General features: G+C 45.5%; 1 protein-coding gene across 1 annotated transcript in view; it reads left to right on the top strand.

Annotated features, from left to right (window-relative positions):
• Positions 1-11,866: 11,866 nt before the first annotated feature.
• Mobp (myelin associated oligodendrocyte basic protein) overlaps positions 11,867-15,880 on the top strand; it is a 19,071-nt gene continuing 15,057 nt past the window's right edge. The window contains exon 1 of the mRNA XM_028767446.1: positions 11,867-11,945. The gene's annotated coding sequence lies outside the window, so the exon portion shown is untranslated. The remainder of the gene's footprint in view (positions 11,946-15,880) is intronic.

The following is a 15,880-nucleotide window of genomic DNA, read 5'->3' as shown; positions in this document are numbered from 1 at the left end:
TAACAGATGTATAGTCGAGGGACTTCTAACACAGCAGAACAGGGGAAGACACAGTCCCTTACTTAGGGAACACAATGTCCATTCCACACAGGCTATTGCCGACCAGAAACAATTGTGACTGGTCCCTTGCAGAGTGTGGGGAGGCAGACAGCAATGTTGGGTGTGGAGCTGGGGACACACAGGAGCTTTGTCTGAGTGGCTGCCAGTTCAGCTGGCCTCACAGTCCTCTGTTTATCACGGAAAGTCAGAGACCCAAGAAGCTAGAAATCTGTGAGGCCGAAATCAGAACTGTAGATGGGGACAGACCTCGACTCAAAGCACACTGACAGCAAACGAGGAGCAATGTAGGCTTGCTTTTCTCAGATCCCAGCAATGAAGTCATTATCGTTGTTTACCCTGTGAGAAACAAATGGCCTGAGAGCTGTTTATTAAAACAAAGCACTCATATTTATACAACAAAACATATGTATGAATGTCACCTGTCTTTCATCTGTTTCCATCTGATTCCATTCCCTAGGTAGGTGGTCCTGAGCTTTATAAGAAAGATAGCTAAATGTGGGCTGGGGAGAGAGCCAGTAAGAGTGTCTATGGTCTCTGATTTAAACAAACAAACAAACAAATAAATAAATAATAAATAAACTTCTCCCAATCTCAAATGTTCCAAACAAACAAACACAAAGAAAAACAAAAAGATAGTTCAAAAATAAATAAATAGTAAATAGTTCAAAGAAAGTTGGCATCTTGTTGTAAGGTGCTCGAGTGTTTAACTAATATTAAAATAGAGAAACTCTAGCTAGGAAGCTGGTGTGTGTGTTTTCCCCTGGTGAGAAGGCCAGTGATGTGGGTGGGCTTATGCCACCAGCTATCAGTTTTCTTTCTTTCTTTCTCTCTCTCTCTCTCTCTCTCTCTCTCTCTCTCTTTCTTTCTTTCTTTCTTTCTTTTTTGGTTTTTTGAGACAGGGTCTCTCTGTGTAGCCCTGGCTGTCCTGGAACTCACTCTGTAGACCAGGCTGGCCTTGAACTCAGAAATCCGCCTGCCTCTGCCTCCCAAGTGCTGGGATTAAAGGTGTGCGCCACCACCGCCCAGCCAGCTATCAGTTTTCAATGGGAGCCCTTTGACAGTATTTTGTCATTGCACAGAGCTATTCAGATAAATAAACACATAGCAGTAGATCTTGCTGGCCCTTGTGGCATATAGTCTTGCTTGTACAAAAGTACGCTGTAGTCAAACATCCAGGGTCCATGATAGTGGCCAAAACAGCAGGAGGTTTTTGCCTTCATGGCTTTGCCAAGTTGGAAGCTGAGGTCAGGGTATCGGCCAGGCTGGCTCCAATGTGGTAAGGAAGACTTTGTGGCTGGCCTCTTTCCTACTCTCACAGAGGCCATCTTCTCCCTGGCTCTTCACAGTGTCTTTCCTGTCACATGTCATATTGAAAGCTGTCCTATTGGATGGTGTCCCGCTTCAATGGCCCACTTAATCCTGGTTTCCTCTGTAAGGTCCCATTAGATAAAGTCAGCCATTGAGGTTCTGGGGTCCAGTCCTCAACATGGGGATTTAGGAGCAGGGGACACATGCACATATAGGGAACACAGTTCAACCTCAACTGTATCATTATTGCTGTATAATGAATCTTCTTTATGGGACTCAGGGAAGGGCCCCACCTCTATAGCATGTAATAAGTATTTTACGTGAATCCTTGGGCCTGATTATTCTGCTGTGACTTTATTTTTTATTACATTCTTATGTTGTAGTGTGCATGTGTTAGCGTGGTGTGTGTGTGTGTATGTGCGCATGGTGGGTCGGTAAGTTTGTGGGCATGCACATGCACAAAGAGACTTTGTGGTGATCAGAGGATAATTTGTAGGACTCAGTATTTTCTTTCCACCATGTGATTCCAGGGACTGAACTCAGGTTGTCAGGCTTGGTGTTAGACACCTTTACTAGCTGAACCACCTCTCTGGCTTCCTGTAAGGAGTAGGCCCTTAACAGGACCAACTCCATTCTGTAATAGGAAACTTGTAGAGACAAATCTGGAAGTGAAGTTGTGCTGTGATAACCAGCTGTGATGAGGTCAGAGCCCAGCGATAACCAGACACGAGTGGTTATCTGCCATGCATATCAACAGTAATGCCAAATCAAACATAAAAGAAGAGCCCGATCAGAGTGTTTCATCACACATTGGTAGCATGACTGCCTGACATGATTCTCCACCAGGCTTCCTCAGCTCCTGACCATCAAAGAGTTAACCGAGAGAGCAATGCCTAATCTTCATGGTCAAGCACCATACTAGGTCAAATTAGCAATTCAATGAGCTAGAAGCCAAAGCCCACCTTCCCGGACTCCACAGACCAGCAACTGAAGCCATCATAAGGACCCAGGTCGTATAATCCAGGAATGAATGATGTATTTATTGCTATGCTTATTTCTTTGGTAATTAGCGATTTGTTATTTGTATTCATTGTGCCAATATTAATACAGGCAATGCATAAGTAATGTGGCAATTCCTTGTGGTATCCATAGCTTTGGCAGTGGTAATAATATATTGCTTGCTGTGTATCATTAAAGAGCAATTGAATGCCAAAACCTCTGTCTCTGGCGTGCTCTCTTCACTCTCGTGGAGCTGATAATCTCACAGTCAAATCCAGCATACGATCCCTGAGTGGAGGAGGACCTGTCGCTCCTCTCCCTTCGGGGATACTAAACCCTTATCACAACCTGCTCGAGACAGATATGTCAGGGCTTGCGAGGCTTCCTGGCATAATTTTAACATGTCATGTGATCATATGGTCCCCGTCTCCTTTGATAAGTTTCTAAGTGGAAACTTTTCACTTTCAGGAATGAGATATTTATATTTCTACCTCATGGGTCAGGCTGGACAGGTGGTGTTTCTGTGCACGAACAAGAGCCATCTTGTCTCTGAGTCTACACTCGGAGAACCAAATGCCTGGGTGAAGTGGAGTCACTCAGGGTGAAGAACAGCCTGAAAGCCAGAGTTACACTCAGTGTGAAGTGACTTAGAGCAGGGAATAGCCCGATCTCCACATAAACCACAGACCCACCAACAGGCGGGGGCACCACAGTAAGCATGTGGCCTAGCACACAGCAGTGTGGTCCCACACAGTCCAAGCCACATCTCAATGAGAATCACACTCACAGATTCCTGTCTTCATACCTTGAGTAGTTTACTCTCTCTCTCTCTCTCAATCTCTCTCTCTCTCTCTCTCTCTCTCTCTCTCTCTCACACACACACACACACACACACACACACACACCTCTGTACATAGGGTTTCAGCTCAGCATGTTCCCCAGTGCTTGACAGGGTTCTGCCAAACTGTCATCTGCCTGTCCATCATCTGAGCATCAGTCTGACCTTCCATCCTTCTGATGGATCCTCACCTTCATGGTCCCATGCCTCAGGTGGTTTGCCGGTCTGCCTTGTAGCTCACTTTTACAGGCCTCTGGAACCTCTTCACCTGAATTACTTACCTTGCTATCTTACCCTAGTTAGCTTTATCTGCCAACATGACAGTCTAGAATCATCTGAGAAGGGAGCCTCAATTGAGGGATTCCCCAGATCAGATTACCATGTGTGTGTGTGTGTATTTCTTTGACCGTTATTGATATAGGAGGTCCTACCCACTGTGGGTGGCACCATTCCCTAGATAGGTGGTCCTGGGCTCTGTATGACAGCTAACTGAGCATGAACCTGGGAAGAAGCAATATTTCTTGATGGTCTCTGTTTCAGGTTTCTGCTTGAGTTCCTACCCTGACTTCCCTCCATGGTGGCCTGTGACCTGGGTGTTTTAGCTAAAATAAATCCTTTCCTCCCTCAAGTCACTTTTGGTCAGAGTGTTCTCTCACAGGAAACTAGAATACACTTGTAGACATTTTAAATCCCAATCCAGAGTTTCTACCCCACCTTTGACCATTTAGTTCCTATATAAAAGACACACACAACTTTTATTTCTTACAATAAGCCTTAATCAGTACTACTGCTGGGCAGATGGATGTAGCCTGAACCCACAACCCCAAGATTAAGAGTTTTATGTTTTATCAACTGAGCTAGCTGGGCTAATTTGGATTTGCTCTGTAGATTAGCCTGGCCCCAGACTCACAAGAAACCTACCTGTCTTTGCCTTTGTCTCCCAAGTATTGAGGTCAAAGGGCTAGATTTATGTATTTTTCTATATGTATGTAGCAGGATAATTTCCTGCTACTGCTACATTGTATATGCAGTGGAGCTCAGTGATTGGACAGCGTGAGAGGTGGGTGGAGTGAGGAGTTGGGAGGAGAGGAGGAGAGGAAGGGGAGGAGAAAAAGAAGGAGACTAGCAATGATGGAGGAGGACATGGTTCGAGAGCAGTCCTGGGTAGCTACTTATCAAAAGGTTAGATATTGGGTGACAGTTCTAACTGTGTGGGCATCTTGTTATTTGAGTGTTTCCAAATATATAAATCCATTGGATAAACTTTAAGCTTTAAGAGTCTTCATTCTACCAGGTACTCCGAGGACGGCGGATATTGTCTGGGGTTCAGCTGAGCTTTTTGGATGCAGTGTGGTGGATTGGCAGAACCATCCCCCACGTTGGCTACTTGTGGGTGCCAGGGCCTGCATATCTAGCTAGCTGGGGCCCCAGTCAGAGGCGAGGAGCAGTGGGAACATGGCGGCTTCCTGGGAACAACCCGGACAGAGCGCTGTTTTCTAAATATCTCCTCTACATATGTATCCTTGAAAACATATCAATTTCCATTTCTTTCTCTCTTCTTTGGAGATTAATATCTCTGTGGATACATATACTTATATCCTCTTTCTCTTTATATAAATTACATTTTTTACATATAACTTTATTTAAATTCCCTTCTATTTACTATATAAACATAGTTTCAAGTTACCATGTATTTACTGAGTTTTTATGGCTTAGGCCATGTGCCATGTGCCAGGCTGAGCAATTGCCAATTCTCCCATGGAAGCCAACGTTTATAGAGACTGGTTGCTCATACCAGCATCACACCCATTTTAAAGTTAGCTCAGTTTTCCTGTGAAAATCTCACATTCCAAGGAGACAGGCTAGCTGCTCAGAGTAACAAAAACTCTACCCTATTTTAGTTCTCATAACCACAGCTGCTGTTGTCGTCGTTGGATAAAAGCAAAACAATTTTGTCCCAATACCAACTCTGGATCCCCACATTGACTAACAAAACATACCTTTCTTAGGGAAAAATGTTTTTGGCAACAAAAAGTTATTATCCTTCAATTTAAAATTATAACATAAAAATTATAAACATTACATTCTAAATATACTCATATCCACGTCTATTTCCTGCTTAAGCCGTAGGCCATGGGGTTTTTAATTGACAAGTAAAACATCCATACAACACACACGATGATCTCTCTACCCCTGCCCTGATTCTCTTTCTGTCTCTCACAGCTTTGTCTACAGCAGAGCCTGGTTAGCTCTGTGGCCTCTTAAATCCTTTAGATTCAGTTGATAACCTGCATAGATAGAGATACATTGTATCCTGACACATAATGTTTGATCTGAGAGTTAATACTAGTCATTAAATTTGGCTTATAAAACCCCATGTTTGCCAGTGGCCTGCTATCAAAGGAAATCAGGATTACCCAGCAAATGGCAGCCAACGGAGCTGATGTAATATAATACTTGAGAACATATAGTTAATGCATTGTGGAAAGATGTAAGTGTATCTATCCCTCCATGCCTCTAGGACGTCGGGCTCATGGCCATTCTGAGGGATGAGAAGGCATGTGTATGGAGGAATTTGGCACATGTGAACTGCTATGGGTAGGGTGGTGGGGAATGGCCTTAGAGAGGGGTGAGGCTTTGCTTTGGGTGTCGACTATGTGGTGGTGGGATGCTGGAGTGAGCGTGTAGGTTGCAGTGTGGATGCAGGGTGGGTGCATGCATGTGTGACGTGCCTTTAGCTTTTGTTCAGATGTTTCTTTTACTCTTTGTCTTGGCCTTTGTTCCCGTCTTTGTTGGCCTTTGTTCTCTCTTTGTTTTGCTCTTTGTTTCAACTTTCTTTAGCTTTTGTTTGGTCTTTCTTTAGCCTTTTGTTAAACTTTGTGTGGCCTTTGTGCAGCCTTTGTGTAGCTTTTGTTGTAAAGTACATCTTGGCTGAGGACCCATCAAAAACACCTTCTGTAATGAAAACTCAGACGTAGACCCTCTCCCTATATATTCCGCGTGTATTGAGGTCGCCCAGCTCCACCAGGGCCTGCTATCCACAGAAACCTTTCACAACAGCCGTTACCTGCAGGTAAGGGGATCCGAGAGGCTCTGGTTCATGCTGTCCTTCAGGTGGGAAGGAAGGGTACACACTCCTGCAGGTCACAGGGGAAGCCTGCCAGGATGTCAGTTGGGGGTGAGAGGACAGAAGAATGGAGACAGCAGAAGAGCGAAAGAACAATCGTTTATTCTGATCTGGGCAAAGGGACCTTTGGGAACATTCCTCCTAACATTCCAGGTTTGTCTGCTCCAGGAAAGACCTTGGATTTTTGTGCTTGGATACCTTTGTTGTTGGAGAGCGATCAATGGTGCTGTTGGTGTTTCCCCTAGTCCCGATTTCTTCTTTTATTGATTGTCATGACTTAAAAATGAGTTTTTGTGGGGCTTCGCTCCTCCCAGTGGATTTACAGCTAATGGTTAATGGGGAAGAGAGATGTTGTCTTTAGTTATGTAACCATGTAGCACTGCTAAGTTGTTGCCCGCACTCCTGGCAACAGAATCTGACACATGCTCCCGTAAGTGGCCCTAATGAAATTCACCGGATTTTAACCCTGCCCCCCCCCCCAAAAAACCCATAGAAGCAGACGGGAGGCTAGTTGGGAAGTGGGGGGATCTTCAGGAGCAGGAATACACACACACACATACACACACACCAGAGAGAGAGAGAGAGAGAGAGAGAGAGAGAGAGAGAGAGAGAGAAAGGCATGGAGTCACAGGCCGTTGTGAGCTGCTATGTGGGTGCTGGGATTTGAACTTGTTTGAGCAGTCAGTGCTCTTCACCACTGAGCCATCGCTCCAGCCCGGAGACAGAGAGGCATGGATATGACTGAAATACATTATGTCCGTGTGCAAAAATGTTGCAACAAAAGTCATGATTACATACAATGAATATATGCCAACAAAAAACATTTAAAAAGGAGTAGAGTTAAAAAAGGAATACAAGGGAGTTTTGCTTCTCCTCTGGGAGCAGCTTGAACACAGCAGGACTTGTTTGTGGGGTATGCAGCCGTGAAGACCAAATCTTCACCCTGAGTGGAGCCGTGTTAATGCTTTGTCTCCTACAGAATCTCTCAGAAGTCTTGGGAGTCTTTAGTGTTTGGCCGAGAGAAAAAGTAAAAGAAAGATCATGTGTCGGGGGAATGAAGCAATGCACTTGACTAGAGGATTAGGAAGAAAGTGGAGAACAGGTTTTGAATGCTGTGAACAAAAAAGGGCCGCAGCCAGGTGCACAGATCTGCAGTTTGGGGAGTATTTAGGATGCGGGGCATTGCTCGTGAGTGGATCTCAAAATTGCTTCAGATTTATAGAAAAGTTGCAAGCTGTATAAAGAATTCCAGCTGTACTGAGTTTATGCAAATGTTGCTAAAACATTACCACATTCGCCTGGTCATTCTCTCTGTATGTGCGAACACATGCACCTCACGCCCTCCCCAGCCACCTGAGACTGAGCACACACACCATTAACGTCACAGAGCTAACACTGAGCATGCTAATCTGTTATCTAACCTAGAGGCCCTGGTTCATCAGTGCTCTCAGCAGCCAGTCCAGGCTCACGCATTGCTTCTGGCTGTCTTGTCTCTTTAGATTCCTTTAACCTGTGAATGTGCCCAGGACAGCCATTCTCCGACAATCTTGGTGTGTGTGTTCAGGAGTGTGCATTACGAATGTATGCATGAGTAGACTTGTGTGTACATGTATAGAGGTCAATGTCATGTGACTTCACCTTAGTTTTTGAGACAGGGTCCCTCCCTGAGCCTGGAACTTGTTATTTGACCTAGACTTGTTTGCTAGGATCTGCCCGTCTCCACCTAGTGGGCACAGATGCTCAGTGTTCATGATTGGTTGTGGGTGCTGGGGATCTGAACTCAGATCCTACCCTTTGCACAGCTAGTACTTTACCCACTGAGCCATTTCCCTGTTATTACATTGGTGGCGTTGAAGCTGTCACATTGTTGAATCTCCTTCAGTGTATGTTTGGTCTGAGTGACCTTGAGAGGAAGCAGCTTTTGATGGGGTTAGATTGACTAATGGTTGGATCAGGTTCCTAATAGGCTCTTGATCAAGATACGTCCTCCCATGGTTCCAGCATTTCTATCCAGCATAGATCTCACCCTTGCTGGGAAAACTGCTGTATCCAAGAAGTCACCTATAGTTTGATGGTGCATTCTGTGCTTTCAGGGTTATGGGGCTGGAAGCATAGGTTGGTTGGCTGTGCCTGTTTAGTGTGTGCAGAGCCCCAGGTCCAGTCACTAACACCACACCGGTAAACTGTATCAGCATGTGGCATATACCTCTGATCCCAGCACTCTGGAGGTGAAGCCAGGAGGATCAGAAGTTCAAGCTCATCCTTCGCTACACAGGGAGCTGGGGGCCAGTATGTGTTAAAGATCCTCTTTCTAACAAGAAACAGACTGTGTATTCTTGAGATGAATCATTCAGGGGTAGAAAATGATGGTATTTAAATCCCTCCTTTTTCTCAGTCAAAACAGTTGAGGATCAGGGTAGGGAAGGCTCAGGAGGCAGGGAGTGTGTGGATGACCCCTGCTGACCCCTGCTGACCCCTGCTGACCCCTGCTTCTCACAGCCTAGAATCCTGCTGGGCTGAGGCTGGGACTAGGTTGTTTGTACCTATGGAAAATTATACTGGAATCTGACCATGGAAACCTTTGATTCCGGCTCTGTGGAAGAATGACGAGGATTTGAAGGGAGCACCTAAGATCTCTATGAAGGGAGCACCTAAGATCTCTATGAAGGGAGCACCTAAGATCTCTATGAAGGGAGCACCTAAGATCTCTATGAAGGGAGCACCTAAGATCTCTGTACATGGAAATTACAGGAAGTTATAAACGTTTCCAGCTGAGCCGCCTTTTGATGTGAGTGAACATGGTAGTGGCGCACCCTCCAGCCTGATGGGCTCAGCAGGCTCATGATCAAGGATCTCCTGTGTGTTCCTCTGTGTTCCTACACCCACTCCCACCACACACCTTTCCCTCCACTCCCACCACAGACCTCTCCCCCCACTCCCACCACACACCTCTCCCCCACTCCCACCATGCACCTCTCCCTAGGTGGGCAATTAAAGCTTCAAGATGTTTCTGAGATGTGTCAAGACTTCTTACTCTCAAAATCTGTGAGGTATGAAATACTCCTATGTCTCAGGTGAGGGAACAGAAAGAGGTCACCCAATGACCACATCTGGCAACACCACCCAATGGCCACACCTGGCCACGTCACCCAATGGCCATAGCTGGACATACAACTCAATGACAACACCTGGCCACACTACCCTATGACCACATGTGGCCACACTACCCTACGACTATAGTTAGCCACATCACCCAGTGACCACACCTGGCCATACTACTCAATGACCACAGCTGGCCACACCATCCTGTGACCATACCTGGCCACACCATCCTGTAACCATACCTGGCCACACCACCCTATGACCACATGTGGCATACCACTCTGTGATCACACCTGATCACAATGAATAAATCCACTCCTGCTTTTAACTTCCTAGACTCTTTAACTGGCCTGTGGAGACAGAAAGCCACGTCCAGCCTGTTTGAGCTGCTAGAGTTCAGTCCTGGTAATAGACTTAGGTATCCTGACTGTTGTGTTTGGGACATCAACGTTACTGTGTGGCTTTTATTTTATATTTGATTTAACATGTATGGAAGTTTTGCCTGCATGTGTGTATGTGTACCAAATGCATGCCTGAGGTCCAAGGAGGTGAGGACCTTGGGTTCCCTGGATTTGGAGTTAAGGATGGTTGTGACTAACAGGGTTGTTGCTGGGACCAAACCCAGGTCCTCTGCTGGGGCAGCCAGTGCTCTTAATTGATGACTTATTTCTACAAACCCTGATAAAGTGCTTTATCATTAATTATATATCCCATGATGAGCCATCTTGGTGGGGAAAATGAAGACACAATGTCTCCTTTTTCTCAGTCAAGAGAATTTTGGATCTGGACATGTGAAGTCCAGGAGGTCAGGGGAGTTTTGTGGTCGAGAGTTAACCTGCTCTGAGAACCTAGAAGGTGGCCGGACTCCTGGGGTTAGACTGATCAACTGGGCTCCAGGAAAGACTGCCTTCTGCTGGCTGAACAGCTTATCCTGCTTCCTGCTCTTCTGGTGACCCTTAAAAGCATTTGATAAAAATTTCGAGGCGTTTAATAAAAATGGTACAGCTTCCATGATAGTGACCCAGGCACCAGTCTGCTTAAAACCAACCTGGATTTTGTTATTATTCTGATAGGAGGATGCTATGGGATAGTAAGACAGGGTTATCACAGTTCCCAGGAGCAAGGGAACCGCGGGGCCACACTCCAGGGCCTTAAGGGAGGCAGAAATAAAAACCAGGTGTAAAAGCCTCTATTATTATTATTTATTAATTAATTATTGACCTATATTGTAAATACTCCCCAGGGCCCAAGTTCACTGAAAAGACTACATCATTTTCCCTTAGAACTCATGTTTCTTTAAGATGACTTAGTTATTGCATAAGGTGACCAGAGTCTCACAAGTGAATAATCTACTAAATTATAGATTCTGTCTGAGATGGGCACTCCAGACCACAGTGCCTTTCCCAGTGCTGAGACTATGGAGAAGTGGTTCATCTTTATGCCTCCCTTTACCTGTTCCCACATGGAGCTTTTCATTAAGATCCAGGCTCCCAGTTCCCACTCCACTCCGGGAATGGTCTTGATGCTATCCAGTTATGGCTGTGTAGCTAATTTGTTGGTAATATTCAATGTTGCCAGGAGGAAACTAAAGAATCCTGGGAGTATGGTATGCATGTGGCCACACACAAAACAAAGAAATAAAACATGGACAAATAATCCCAGGAGGTCTACATTCAGGTGTTTGTTCCTGGTTTTTTGCTTGTTTGTTTTTTTCCTTTGTTTTTGTGGAGACAGAGTTTCCCTATGTAGCTCTGGCTGTCCTGGAACTGGTTCTGTAGATCAGGCTTGTCTTGAACTCAAGAGATCCGCCCTCCTCTGCCTCTGGAGTGCTGGGACTGAAGGAGTGTGCTACCAAAGCCTGACTTAAAAAAAACAAAAATAAAAAAACAAAAATGAAAACAGCTTGTATCACATTTCATTTCTATCCATTCATCCACCCACTCAATTAACAAATGTTTGTTGAGCCCCAGTGGCCCGCACTGAGCCAGCACCTGGTGATCAGTGTGTGTGGAAAGCTCAGACTTTACACTTTAGTGATAACAATATAAGAATCACACGGGGTAGGGGTAGGGAGGGAAGGTGCTTGGTAAAAACCGACTTCCTTTCTCTAAACAGCTTCCAAGACGATCTTCCCTGACAGAGGCCTCTGACCAAACTCAGGCCAGCAGTGAGCTGTTTCCCAGCCCTGACTTAAGGCTTTTTTCTTAAATAGGTGTCACTTTCTTTTTCCTATAGTGATGAGATGGCATACAAATTAGCATGAAATGTTACCAGTGTGTCCGTCCTCATCCGGCAGACTAGCAGACAGTGTCTTTCTAGATCCATCTTAGGGCTGTGAGAGTGAGTCTCCCTGTGGAACACACTTGGGTAAGTTGCAACCATGTAGCTAGTTCACTAACTGACCAGTCTATGAACTATCGCCTCATTTCTAGGGCAACAAAGAATCAAATGAGAGGAAGACAAGCTGCGAACCGAGTCCTGACTGCCAGATGGGAGCGGATGAAAACACAGGTACGAGCCTGCCTCTAAGTTGTTGCATGAATGATTACAGGTATTCAGAACGTCACAGAAGAATGTAAAATCAGCAAGAGACTGAGTGAAATAACTTTCCACAAGGCGAGCTCTCTTACTCTTCCCTCCCTCCTTTCTTCCCTTCCTTATCTTTTGAGAATGGGTCTCACTATGAAACTCTTTCTAGCCCAGAACTCACTGTGTAGATCAGACTGGCCTCAAACTCACAGAGATCCTCCTGCCTCTATCTCCTGGGCGCTGGGATCAAAAGTGGGCACCACCATGCCCAGCCGTTTAAACTCTTCTTGTAGCATGTCAGTTATCTCCTGGTATTCTCAGTCTGGAAATAGAACTATGAAAACAAACTGTGTTGGAAAGACCATGACCCAAGTCACCATTTGTCCGCTTACACCTTTTCGTACCATGCACAGTAGCTGTCTTATGAAAAGACTCTTTTTTAGACCCTCCGGCTTCATTCAGGGGATTATCTGTGTCTTTGTCTTAGCTTCATCTGTCTGTCTCTCTGTGGTGCTACTTTGTGCTTCACGTCCCTCCAGAGTGAGGTCAGTGCCATCTTTCCCTTCATAGCTCCTTCGCTCTCCAGTTAAACCAGCTTTGAAGCTTGTGCTGTGTCCCTGTGGGGTCTGCAGCTGGTCTCTCTCACTCAGCCTTCTCCACTGGGGGATTTTAAGTAGAACTCCCCTCTCTCTTTCCACCACAACTCCATTCATCAACTCAGTGCCAACTTCCGGCAGTTACAGAATAAAGGGACCCAATACTCCAGTGTATTTGTTGCTCTGTCTCCTTTGTCCACTGCCACGCTGTGGACCTTGTGGACACTTTGCCACATCCAGGCTAATGGTCAAGGGTTTCCCCTAGACCCCAAGAGCTTCTGGTTCAATAGCCTGAGGTCCACACTGCTACCGGATTTCTTTCACCCACTTTACCTCGGATCTTTCCCTTTCTTGTTCTCAGCTGATTCTCTGACTTCCTGTTTCATGGAAGCGAGTGGATGAGAAATTCTTCCAGCCCCATTCTCCTCAAGAGCTTTTAATCACTGAATCATCGCTCTTCTTTTGTCCCCCACCTTCTGACAAGGGCAGGCATTCAGCCCTTCCTGTGTGTTCGGCATTCTAGTGTCTCGTTTTCCCTCAGGAACGTTATTGACTTTCTTCTGATTATATTTTGCCATCTTCCCTTCTGGGGATCTTTCCACAAACACATTTACATATTCATATCTCTTTCATCACACCAACTAAACAAATAACAGATCAACAATCACCAAACATCAGCATCTCCTGAAGAGGCCTCTGTGAACCACACACCCTTCCTGGTCCCACACTCTGTCCCTCCATTCTCCAGCATCTGGCTTGTGTTGCTTATTTTTTCTCTGCCCAAATCCTTAGTTAAAATTCCCTCAACAATCTGTCAGATGTGGCTTCTGTTTCAATCACTCCAAAGAACAACTCTTACTGTGGTCACTAGTCACTCCTGTGCTTCTATTAAGCGTCTCTGGGAGTTATCCAAGGCAGGTGACCATTTTCGAAGTTCTCCTTACCTCTGGCTCCCATAACTTCACAGCTCTGAGACTCCCTCCACTCCTTCACATAACCTGAAAACCCGAGGCTCAGGCAGAGTTGTTTCTCACAGTCCCAGACAAAAGCAACTTAAGGGAAAGATGGTTTATTTTGGCTCATGGTTTGAGTGTGCAGTCAGTCCATCACAGCAGAGAAGGCATGGCGGCAGGAGCATGAGCAGCTGGTCCCATCACATTGGCAGCAGGAGGCACAGAGAGATGACTGTTGCTGCTCAGCTTGCTTTTTCCTTTTTATTAATTTTGAGCTGCCAGTCAAGGAGGTGATGCTGCTGCCCACAAACAGGCTAGAGCTCTGCTCCTTCCTTAAAACTCATTGGAAGTGACCTGCTAGACATGCCTGTGAGAGGTCTCCTAGGAGGTTTCGAATCCAGAGTAACCACCACACTGTCTCTTCTCTTTCCGAATTTAGCCACCCATATGGCCTTAGTCACCACATTCTAACACTTTATCTCCAGCTGGTGCCTTCAGACGCCTCAGCTGGCCACAGACCCAGGACATGATTATCTGTCCACTCTAGGTCCCCATGGAGATTCCAGTGTCAGCTCAACAGTTAAGAGCACTGGCTGCTCTTGCAGAGGACTTGGGTTTGATTCCCAGAACCCACATGGCAGCTCACAATCACTTGTAATTGCAGTTCTAGGGGAACTGAAACTCTCTTCTGGCCTCCACAGGCACAGCATGTACATGTTTCTCTCTCTCTCTCTCTCATAAGCAAAACACTTATACACATAAAATAAAAATAAATCTTAAGTATATACCTTTGTCCATAGACTATAACATATGTATAATTTTAGCTTTAAGATGGTGTACTGTTTATGTGAGGTTTAGATTACCGTACTTGAATGTTTATCATGCTCTGTTGTAGTAACTAATGTTTTCATACCTAAACATGTGCCTCGTGCATTTGTCTATGTGCCTGAGTTGCCACTCTTGCTTTATATATGTTCCTCTCCTTAGAGATGCCCCAGGCAGTGACTACTCACTGAGAAGGACTCTTGTGTAGCCTGTGAGATAGTTTTCTGTGGAACAGTCCACACTCATTTGTCTTTGCTGGCTGAAACAAAGAGATATGATAAGGCATTTAACATGGCTTTGTGTCCCCAAATGGGTGACTCCCTCCAGGATACTGGATACTGGAACTCTCTGTTATGTCTCAAATAGTCTTCAAATCCCTGTTGGATTTTTGGCATCTTGTGGCTGTCTGCACAAAGGCTCTCTAATTCAAAATAAATATTTGTGTGGCATTGTCCATTATCTGACACTGGTTTGTCACCAATGATCAACTGCTCGATTTCATTGTATTAATATGTAAACACACTCATCATTAAGGAGACACATCCCTGGGGGGAAAAAAAAATCCCTAGCAGGCATGATTACTAGTCATCCAGCCAATGGTGACATCTTTCTCTTTTCTATTTCTGCTGCTGTGGATTGATCAGCACAGAAGTTGTTGTGTTTACTTGTAAATCTATACTCAGAGGGAAGCATTAGTCTCTGGCCCAGGAGAAGATTAGGGAGGGTTAGGAACTGCTAATGGTCTCCTCCGGGAGCAGATGGATTTATTCTGCCCTGTTGATCATTGTTTTTACAGTGGAGACATTGGCTCCATACCAGTGCCTGCACCCACTCCTTTCATGCAGGGAGACAGGGGTTCTTTGACAGCCCAGGGCTCTCTGACTTCCGATAGTTCCTGGTGTAAGTGTAAACAGCAGTCAGTGTTCAGCATGTGGCCCTCCCCTACACCACCCCATGCCCCTCCTCTGCACTATCCGGTCCCCTGCCCCTGCACTGCCTGTGCCCCTTCCCTATAAGGCCCTGTGCCCCTCCCTGGCACCGCCCATGTTCCTCCCCTGCTCTGCCTGTGCCCCGCCCTTCACTTCTCATTGGCTATCTGCTCCTCTCTCTGCTAATGGTCACGTTTTCCTTATCTGTGGGCCCATCAGGATGATTGTGACCTGCTATCTCCTTGCTTTTATTTCTTTGAGTACTACAGTCAAGCATATCTGGAGATAACTACCCGCTGGGCAAGGAACATGAATAAGTGGGTGAAGGGGCTTGTCGCCAAGCCTTGCAGCCTGAGTGTGGTCCGTGGGATGCATGTAATTTGTAGGCAGAGGACCAACTCTGGTAAATTGTCCTCTGACCTCCATATACACACTGACGTGTACACCTCTGATCTCCACATACACAGTGACGTATACACCCATGACTTCCACATACACACTGACGTGTACACCCCAAATAAATAGATACAATATATTTAAAAGACTATTCCTTCGCAACGATTTGCCTGCTTTTAAATTTATTGTTCATAGAGTATTTTTGATTTAAAATCCCG

The sequence above is a fragment of the Grammomys surdaster genome, unplaced genomic scaffold (genome assembly GCF_004785775.1).
Source record: "Grammomys surdaster isolate TR1022 unplaced genomic scaffold, NIH_TR_1.0 172, whole genome shotgun sequence".
Taxonomy (NCBI): Eukaryota; Metazoa; Chordata; class Mammalia; order Rodentia; family Muridae; genus Grammomys; species Grammomys surdaster.
This window is presented reverse-complemented; position numbering and strand designations above follow the sequence as displayed.